This window comes from Arachis ipaensis, chromosome B6 (genome assembly GCF_059453495.1).
Source record: "Arachis ipaensis isolate K30076 ecotype BB chromosome B6, ASM5945349v1, whole genome shotgun sequence".
Classification (NCBI taxonomy): domain Eukaryota; kingdom Viridiplantae; phylum Streptophyta; class Magnoliopsida; order Fabales; family Fabaceae; genus Arachis; species Arachis ipaensis.
In genome coordinates this window covers 52,530,880-52,540,312 of record NC_142441.1, presented here as the reverse complement: position 1 = coordinate 52,540,312, position 9,433 = coordinate 52,530,880, and the positions used below count along the sequence as shown (strand labels likewise).

General features: G+C 38.8%; 1 non-coding gene across 1 annotated transcript; it reads right to left on the bottom strand.

Moving 5' to 3' along the window:
• Positions 1 to 1,122: 1,122 nt before the first annotated feature.
• LOC148555581 (small nucleolar RNA R71) lies at positions 1,123 to 1,230 on the bottom strand. Its single transcript, XR_015887451.1, has one exon. It is a non-coding gene; the product is annotated as a small nucleolar RNA R71 (small nucleolar RNA).
• Between the last annotated feature and the right edge of the window lie 8,203 nt (positions 1,231 to 9,433).

Sequence of the window (9,433 nt, the reverse complement as noted above, 5' to 3'; positions counted from 1 at the left end):
ATTTCTTGTGAATCAAGTCATTAATTGAGATTTTAAAAATCAAATCTTTTTCAAAAACTAATTTCTATCATATCTTTTCAAAAATATCTTCTTATCTTACCTTTTTCAAAAAAGTGATTGCAAAATATCTTTTCTAACCTCCTAACTTCTTATCTTTTCAAAATTTGTTTCAACTAACTAACTAACTTTTTGTTTGTTTCTTACCTTTTTCAAAACTACCTAACTAACTCTCTTTCTCTAATTTTCAAAAAAATCCTCCCTCTTTTTCAAAATTTCTTTTTAATTAGGCTAATTATTTTATTTTTTACTTGAATTTTTGAAAAACTACTAACCTTTTTCAATTTTCAAAAATCACTAACTCTTTTGCAAAAATTATTTTCGAAAATCCTTCTCCCTCATCTCCTTCTATTTATTTATTCATCTACTAACACTTCTCTTCATCTCACATCTCTGCTCCTATCATCACCTTCGTGTTTGGATTCTTCATTCTTCTTCACCCCTATTCCTTTTCTTCTTCTACTAACAATAAGGAACCTCTTTACTGTAACAAAGAGGATTCCTCTTCTTTTCTTTTTCTCTTCTCTTTCTTATGAGCAGGGACAAAGAAAAAGGCATTCTTGTTGAAGCTGATCCAGAACCTGAAAGGACTCTGAAGAGAAAACTAAGAGAAGCTATATTACAACAATCCAGAGACAACCTTATTGAAAATTTCGAACAAGTAAAGGAGATGGCAGCCGAACCCAATAACAATAATGCAAGGAGAATGCTTGGTGACTTTACTGCACCTAATTCCAATATGGAAGAAGCATCTCCATTCCTACCATTGGAGCAAACAATTTTGAGCTGAAACCTCAGCTAGTTTCTCTGATGCAGCAGAACTGCAAATTTCATGGACTTCCATCTGAAGACCCTTTTCAGTTCTTAACTGAATTCTTGCAGATCTGTGATACTGTTAAGACTAATGGAGTAGATCCTGAAGTCTACAGGCTCATGATTTTCCCTTTTGCTGTAAGAGAAAGAGCTAGAATATGGTTGGACTCTCAACCCAAAGACAGCCTGAACTCTTGGGATAAGCTGGTCACGGCTTTCTTAGCCAAGTTCTTTCCTCCTCAAAAGCTGAGCAAGCTTAGAGCTGATGTTCAAACCTTCAGACAGAAAGAAGGTGAATCCCTCTATGAAGCTTGGGAAAGATACAAGTAGCTGACCAAAAAGTGTCCTTCTGACATGCTTTCAGAATGGACCATCCTGGATATATTCTATGATGGTTTATCTGAGCTATCAAAGATGTCATTGGATACTTCTGCAGGTGGATCCATTCACCTAAAGAAAACGCCTGCAGAAGCTCAAGAACTCATTGACATGGTTGCTAATAACCAGTTTATGTACACTTCTGAGAGGAATCCTGTGAGTAATGGGACGCCTATGAAAAAGAGAGTTCTTAAAATTGATACTCTGAATGCCATATTGGCTCAGAATAAAATATTGACTCAGCAAGTCAATATGATTTCTCAGAGTCTGAATGGAATGCAAGCTGCATCCAACAGTACTCAAGAGGCATCTTCTGAGGAAGAAGCTTATGATCCTGAGAACCCTGCAATAGCAGAGTTAAAATACATGGGTGAACCATATGGAAACACCTATAATCCATCATGGAGAAATCACCCAAATCTCTCATGGAAGGATCAAAAGCCTCAACAAGGCTTTAATAATGGTGGAAGAAACAGGTTTAGCAATAGCAAGCCTTTTCCATCATCCACTCAGCAACAGACAGAGAATTCTGAGCAGAATCCATCTAGCTTAGCAAATTTAGTCTCTGATCTATCTAAGGCCACTGTGAGTTTCATGAATGAAACAAGGTCTTCCATTAGAAATTTGGAAGCACAAGTGGGCCAACTGAGTAAAAGGATCACTGAAATCCCTCCTAGTACTCTCCCAAGCAATACAGAAGAGAACACAAAAGGAGAGTGCAAGGCCATTGAATTAATTGCCATGGCCGAACCCACAAAAGAGGAGAAGGATGTGAATCCCAAGGAGGAAGACCTCCTGGGACGTCCAGTGATCAATAAGGAGCTTCCCTCTGAGGAACCTAAGGAATCTGAGACTCATCTAGAGACCATAGAGATTCCATTGAACCTCCTTATGCCATTCATGAGCTCTGATGAGTATTCTTCTTCTGAAGAGAATGAGGATGTTACTGAAGAGCAAGCTGCCAAGTTCCTTGGTGCAATCATGAAGCTAAATGCCAAATTATTTGGTATTGAAACTTGGGAAGATGAACCTCCCTTGTTCACCAATGAACTAAGTGATCTGGATCAACTGACATTGCCTCAGAAGAGACAAGATCCTGGAAAGTTCATAATACCTTGTACCATAGGCACCATGATCTTTAAGGTTCTGTGTGACCTTGGTTCAGGAATAAACCTCATGCCCCTCTCTGTAATAGAGAAACTGGGAATCTATGGGGTGCAAGCTGCTAAAATCTCATTAGAGATGGCAGACAATTCAAGAAAACAGGCTTATGGACAAGTAGAGGACGTGTTAGTAAAGGTTGAAGGCCTTGACATCCCTGCTGATTTCATAGTCTTGGATACTGGAAAGGAAGAGGATGAATCCATCATCCTAGGAAGACCCTTCCTAGACACAGCAAGAGCTGTGATTGATGTGGACAGAGGAGAATTGATCCTTCAATTAAATAAGGACAACCTTGTGTTTACAACTCAAGGATCTCTCTCTGCATCCATGGAGAGGAAGCAGAAAAAGCTTCTCTCAAAGCAGAGTCAACCAAAGCCCCCACAGTCAAACTCTATGTTTGGTGTTGGGAGGCCACAACCAAACTCTAAGTTTGGTGTCAAACCCCCATATCCAAACTCTAAGTTTGGTATTGGGAGGTCTCAACAAAGCTCTGCACATCTGTGAGGCTCCATGAGAGCCCACTGTCAAGCTATTGACATTAAAGAAGCGCTTGTTGGAAGGCAACCCAATGTTTATTTATCTAATTTTATTTTTTTCATATTTTCTTAGGTTCATGATCATGTGGAATCACAAAATAAACGAAAAATTTAGAAACAGAATCAAAAACAGCAGAAGAAAAATCACACCCTGGAGGAAGCACCTGCCTGGCGTTCAACGTCAGAACAGAGTATGGTTCTGGTGCTGAACGCCCAAAATGGGCAGTATCTGGGCGCTGAACGCCCAAAATGGGCATCAACTGGGCGCTGATTGCCAGAATTGCACCTTAGAGAGGAGCTGGCGCTGAACGCCCAGAACAAGCATGGTTCTGGCGTTCAACGCCAGAAATGGGCAACAAATGGGCGTTGAACGCCCAAAATGGGCACCAACCTGGCGCTGAACGCCCAGAGTTGTGTGCAAGGGCATTTTACATGCCTAATTTGGTGCAAGGTTGTAAATCCTTGAACACCTCAGGATCTGTGGACCCCACAGGATCACCTCAGGATCTGTGGACCCACAGGATCATCTTAGGATCTGTGGACCCCACAGGATCCCCACCTACCTCCACTCACTCTCTTCTCTCTTCTCAATCATCCTCTATTCCCAATAAACACTCTTCCCTAAAACCCTTCACCTATCACCTCAATCTCTCTTCCCTATTAACCCTTCACCACTCACATCCACCCACTCTTCCCCATAAACCTACCCAATAAACTCCACCTACTGATGGGATATTTCTGTGGAGAAACAAATTTTTCCAAAACACCCAAATCAAACCGGCAAGTGCACCGGGTCGCATCAAGTAATAATAACTCACGGGAGTGAGGTCGATCCCACAGGGATTGAAGGATTGAGCAATTTTAGTTTAGTGGTTGATTTAGTCAAGCGAATCAAGATTTGGTTGAGAGATTTGTGATTTGCAGAATTTAAATTGCATAGAAAGTAAAGGAAATGGGTGAATTGCATGAAATTAAAGAGAACTGGAATTTAAAGTGCTGAATCTTAAAGAGCAAGAAATTAAATGGCAGAAACTTAGAACGCAAGAAATGTAAATTGCAGAATCTTAAAGTGCAAGAAATGTAAATGGCCTGAATTGTAAAGGGAATTGGGAGTTGGATTTGCAGAAATTAAACAAGGAAAAGTAAATTGCAGCAAACAGAGAAGTAAAGGATGTCTTGAATCGAACCGGATCTTAAAACAGAAATGTAAATGAGCATGAAATCAGTAAACAGGGATTGGAAAATAGGAAATCCGGATCTCAGGACCCAAGAGACTAGAAAACCGAGTCTAGATCTCAATGCCTTCCTAGATCTAACAAGAACAATTGCAAAGGAAATGTAGATTGCAAAGAAAGTAAATGAAGAAGCAATTAACTGAAACTAAAATTCAATTAAGCAGAGAATTAAACAAGATCCCAAGGTGAGATTGAAACAGATTTCCTTCAATTCTCCAACCCAAGAACCAAGACAAGAAAAGTAAAGAGTGCTGGGCAAGAACAAGGAAGAAGAGAGATCAATTCTCCTCCCAAATTCTCTTCAATTAAACAACAATGCTAAGAAAAATAAAAGTGAGCTCTAAGCAAAACTCAAAAGAAAGCTATTCTGAAAAACTAAAAGGGAAGCTCTCTGAAAAACTTAAATCCTATGCTATTTATACACGTTCTTCAAATGGTCTTCAAGCCTTCAATTGGGCCTTTGCTCTTGATGGAATTGGGTTGAGAGAGGCCTTGGTTGATTGCTCTTGGAGTTTAGGGAAGAACTGAATTGAACCGGGTTGGAATTATGAAAGCTTGAGTAAAAGTTGGAGTAAAAGTTAGGGGCTAACTTTTGCTCCAACTTTTCACATCAGCACCCTTCCTTGCTGATACCAACGTTGGGGCAAAAGTTAGGGGTCTAACTTTTGCTCCAACGTTGGCCTCCCCTTGCTTATTCATGGCGCCAACGTTAGCCAAAAAGTTAGGGGCTAACGTTGGCGCAAACTTTTGCTAGCCCAGGGAGTGTTTTTCATGTGCCAACGTTAGCCAAAAAGTTAGGGGCTAACGTTGGCGCAAACTTTTGCTCATCCAGGGAGTGTTTTTCATGCCAAAAGTTAGCCAAAAAGTTAGGGGCTAACTTTTGGTCCAGCTTTTTGCTTCCTGGTTCATTTTCAATTAATCCAAAAGTTTGATCTAAAGTTTGAGGCAAACTTTTGCTCAAACTTTTTGTCCTCTCTTCCTCCTAACCATTCCTTCTTGCTTCAACCTTTCTCCAAGCTTTTTTCACCTATCATTAATCAACCAAACACATCAAAGCTATGCTCAAAATCATGAGATATTCATTCTTTCATAATATGCGACAATTATAGCATAAAACCTCATGAAATAGCATGAATTCATACATGGTTGATTAAATCAAAGGAAACATGAAAATCTACCCAATTGGCTTGCTTATGGCTCAAGAAAATGCATAATTCAGTTGAAAACAAAAGAAAAAGGCTAGTGAAACTAGGCTAAGATGACTTGTCATCACAACACCAAACTTAAAGCTTGCTTGTCCCCAAGCAAGAAATGAATTATGCTCATAGGTTCTTTCACTTAAGACGGATTGAAGAATAAATTGTAAGGTCCCGTGAGTGAAGTGATTAAGTGTCAGTGGGGTGAACTCTAAATCATATGCTCATGCAAGGGTTTCAGTGCTCACTAGTCCTCACATATTGGGAGTCTTAGGTCTTAGGATTTTCATCCAAATGGTATCATGGAGATCTCTTTATATGTAGTCACCTTGAAGCAGCTTATAGTTTCTGTGCTTTGGCCTTGACTCTAAGTGTCATGTCTCAAAGCGGCTCTTTAGATAAGCTTTCAATCAATACTCCTAAACAAGTTGGTTTTAAGGTATTAGGTGTTAAAGCACCCCTAAGGATTTACTTGCTCAAGCCTCTTTCCTTGACACAGCTCAACCACAAGCATTTACTAGGCTAACAACTCTTTGAGTTTTGTTTCTTCTTTCTTTTCTGCCTAGTAATTGATGCTCAGAGCCTTGGGCCATGTTCTTTTTTTGCTTTTGTATTTTCTTTATTTTCTTTTGTTTTGTTTGCTGCTTCTAGGATCAATAGATTTTTGAGAATCTCCACAATACTTCTTTGAACTTCATGTCCTGCCTATGAGCTCCCATGCAAGTTTTCACAAGCATGCAACCTCAATACATAATCATACAACTAGAACCACCACTTCTCCTAATCTTTTGCTTGCCTCAAAATTGTTTGATTCCTCAATCCTTCTTTTCAAAGAACTTTCATGTGATACATTTTTGAAATATTGAGTGCAAACAAGTGTGAAAAATGTAGTGTTGTGAATAGTCAAGCATCTTAGTTATTGAATTACAGAAAAACTATGCTATGAAGGCAGGCAGGGGTATTATATCACTTTCAATCATAGCAGTGTTTGATGTAAAATAATCACTTAACAATACAACCTTTTGGAGTTCGCTTGCTTTCCTTCTTCTCATCATCATCATTGCTGGCCTTCGCATTCATCTTTCATCTCTTTGGTTGATGATGCTTAATCTCCTAAAAGTTTGTATGGTACTCTGCAGTGATATTGAAAGTTGCTTGTTCCCCAAGCACTTGAAAGAAGAAATGGTTAGCTTGCATGATTTATTTGTGGGCTTTTGAACTTACTTTGGTGTGGGAACACAAAACTTAGTACCTTGCCAATGGTTCTCATGCATTGAATTAACCATGTGTGAAACTCTTTTTCTTTTTTTTTTTCAAAAGCAATAAAACTGAAAACTAGGAAACAGCAGAACAGTTAACTAGTTTATCTAAATGCTTGAAGCTAGCATTATGCAGAAAGTGAGAATGTGTGTTTATGATGGGATTTTGGTGGAAAACCAAACTTAGAATTCTTCATTCTCCCTTATAGTGTTTTGGTGTGCAACACCAAACTTAGCTTCTTGCAATATTGATAAAACTAATTAACCTTTTTATTGAAATAGATATGAAAAGAAAACTACCTCAGGTTGGGTTGCCTCCCAACAAGCGCTCTTTTATTGTCACTAGCTTGACATCTTGCTCTTTGATTATAGAGGCTGGAAATCATAATGCCTCAGTTTTTCTCCTCTTGCTGTAGGATTCCTTTCCTCCATGACCTGCACAATCACAAACAATCCAAATGAAAATTGGATATTCTCATGCCAGAATGTAGTCAGAGGATTAGTTGACACCATGTGTCAAACAGTTGGTAAACTTGAGAGATTAATGAATGAAAATCACTTCTCTCGTTTATTTATCAAGCTATGAGAATCATATTCAGCAAGATAAACCAAGAAAACTTCACTCTATTGCTAAAGTGAGGTTTCAATTAGCTCAGGCAAAAATTCAAACAGTTAGTGTGTCAGTCAAAAATTAAAGAAAAAGTGCTTGATCTAAATTGCCACCGCACTTAATCATTGTCAATCTAATTAATCCCCGGCAACGGCGCCAAAAACTTGATGGGATATTTCTGTGGAGAAACAAATTTTTCCAAAACACCCAAATCTAACCGGCAAGTGCACCGGGTCGCATCAAATAATAATAACTCACGGGAGTGAGGTCGATCCCACAGGGATTGAAGGATTGAGCAATTTTAGTTTAGTGGTTGATTTAGTCAAGCGAATCAAGATTTGGTTGAGAGATTTGTGATTTGCAGAATTTAAATTGCATAGAAAGTAAAGGAAATGGGTGAATTGCATGAAATTAAAGAGAACTGGAATTTAAAGTGCTGAATCTTAAAGAGCAAGAAATTAAATGGCAGAAACTTAGAACGCAAGAAATGTAAATTGCAGAATCTTAAAGTGCAAGAAATGTAAATGGCTTGAATTGTAAAGGGAATTGGGAGTTGGATTTGCAGAAATTAAACAAGGAAAAGTAAATTACAACAAACAGAGAAGTAAAGGATGTCTTGAATCGAACCGGATCTTAAAACAGAAATGTAAATGAGCATGAAATCAGTAAACAGGGAATGGAAAATAGGAAATCCGGATCTCAGGACCCAAGAGACTAGAAAACCGAGTCTAGATCTCAATGCCTTCCTAGATCCAACAAGAACAATTGCAAAGGAAATGTAGATTGCAAAGAAAGTAAATGAAGAAGCAATTAACCGAAACTGAAATTCAATTAAGCAGAGAATTAAACAAGATCCCAAGGTGAGATTGAAACAGATTTCCTTCAATTCTCCAACCCAAGATCCAAGACAAGAAAAGTAAAGAGTGCTGGGCAAGAACAAGGAAGAAGAGAGATCAATTCTCCTCCCAAATTCTCTTCAATTAAACAATAATGCTAAGAAAAATAAAAGTGAGCTCTAAGCAAAACTCAAAAGAAAGCTATTCTGAAAAACTAAAAGGGAAGCTCTCTGAAAAACTTAAATCCTATGCTATTTATACATGTTCTTCAAATGGTCTTCAAGCCTTCAATTGGGCCTTTGCTCTTGATGGAATTGGGTTGAGAGAGGCCTTGGTTGATTGCTCTTGGAGTTTGGGGAAGAACCGAATTGAACCGGGTTAGAATTATGAAAGCTTGAGTAAAAGTTGGAGTAAAAGTTAGGGGCTAACTTTTGCTCCAACTTTTCACATCAGCACCCTTCCTTGCTGATACCAACGTTGGGGCAAAAGTTAGGGGTCTAACTTTTGCTCCAACGTTGGCCTCCCCTTGCTTATTCATGGCGCCAACGTTAGCCAAAAAGTTAGGGGCTAACGTTGGCGCAAACTTTTGCTAGCCCAGGGAGTGTTTTTCATGTGCCAACGTTCGCCAAAAAGTTAGGGGCTAACGTTGGCGCAAACTTTTGCTCATCCAGGGAGTGTTTTTCATGCCAAAAGTTAGCCAAAAAGTTAGGGGCTAACTTTTGGTCCAGCTTTTGCCCAAAAGTTAGCCAAAAAGTTAGGGGCTAACTTTTGGTCCAGCTTTTTGCTTCCTGGTTCATTTTCAATTAATCCAAAAGTTTGATCTAAAGTTTGAGGCAAACTTTTGCTCAAACGTTTTGTCCTCTCTTCCTCCTAACCATTCCTTCTTGCTTCAACCTTTCTCCAAGCTTTCTTCACCTATCATTAATCAACCAAACACATCAAAGCTATGCTCAAAATCATGAGATATTCATTCTTTCATAATATGTGACAATTATAGCATAAAACCACATGAAATAGCATGAATTCATACATGGTTGATTAAATCAAAGGAAACATGAAAATCTACCCAATTGGCTTGCTTATGGCTCAAGAAAATGCATAATTCAGTTGAAAACAAAAGAAAAAAGCTAGTGAAACTAGGCTAAGATGACTTGTCATCACCTACCTTCAAAATTCAAATTAATTTCCCACCCAAACCTACCCATATGGCCGAACCTTAACCCCCCCTCCCTTCCCTATATAAAGCCTTCCATTCTTCCTCATTTTCACACAACACAACCCTCTCTTCTCTTCTTGGCCGAAACACACCTCCCCCTTCTTCTCCATCTTTTCTTCTTCTTCTTCATCTA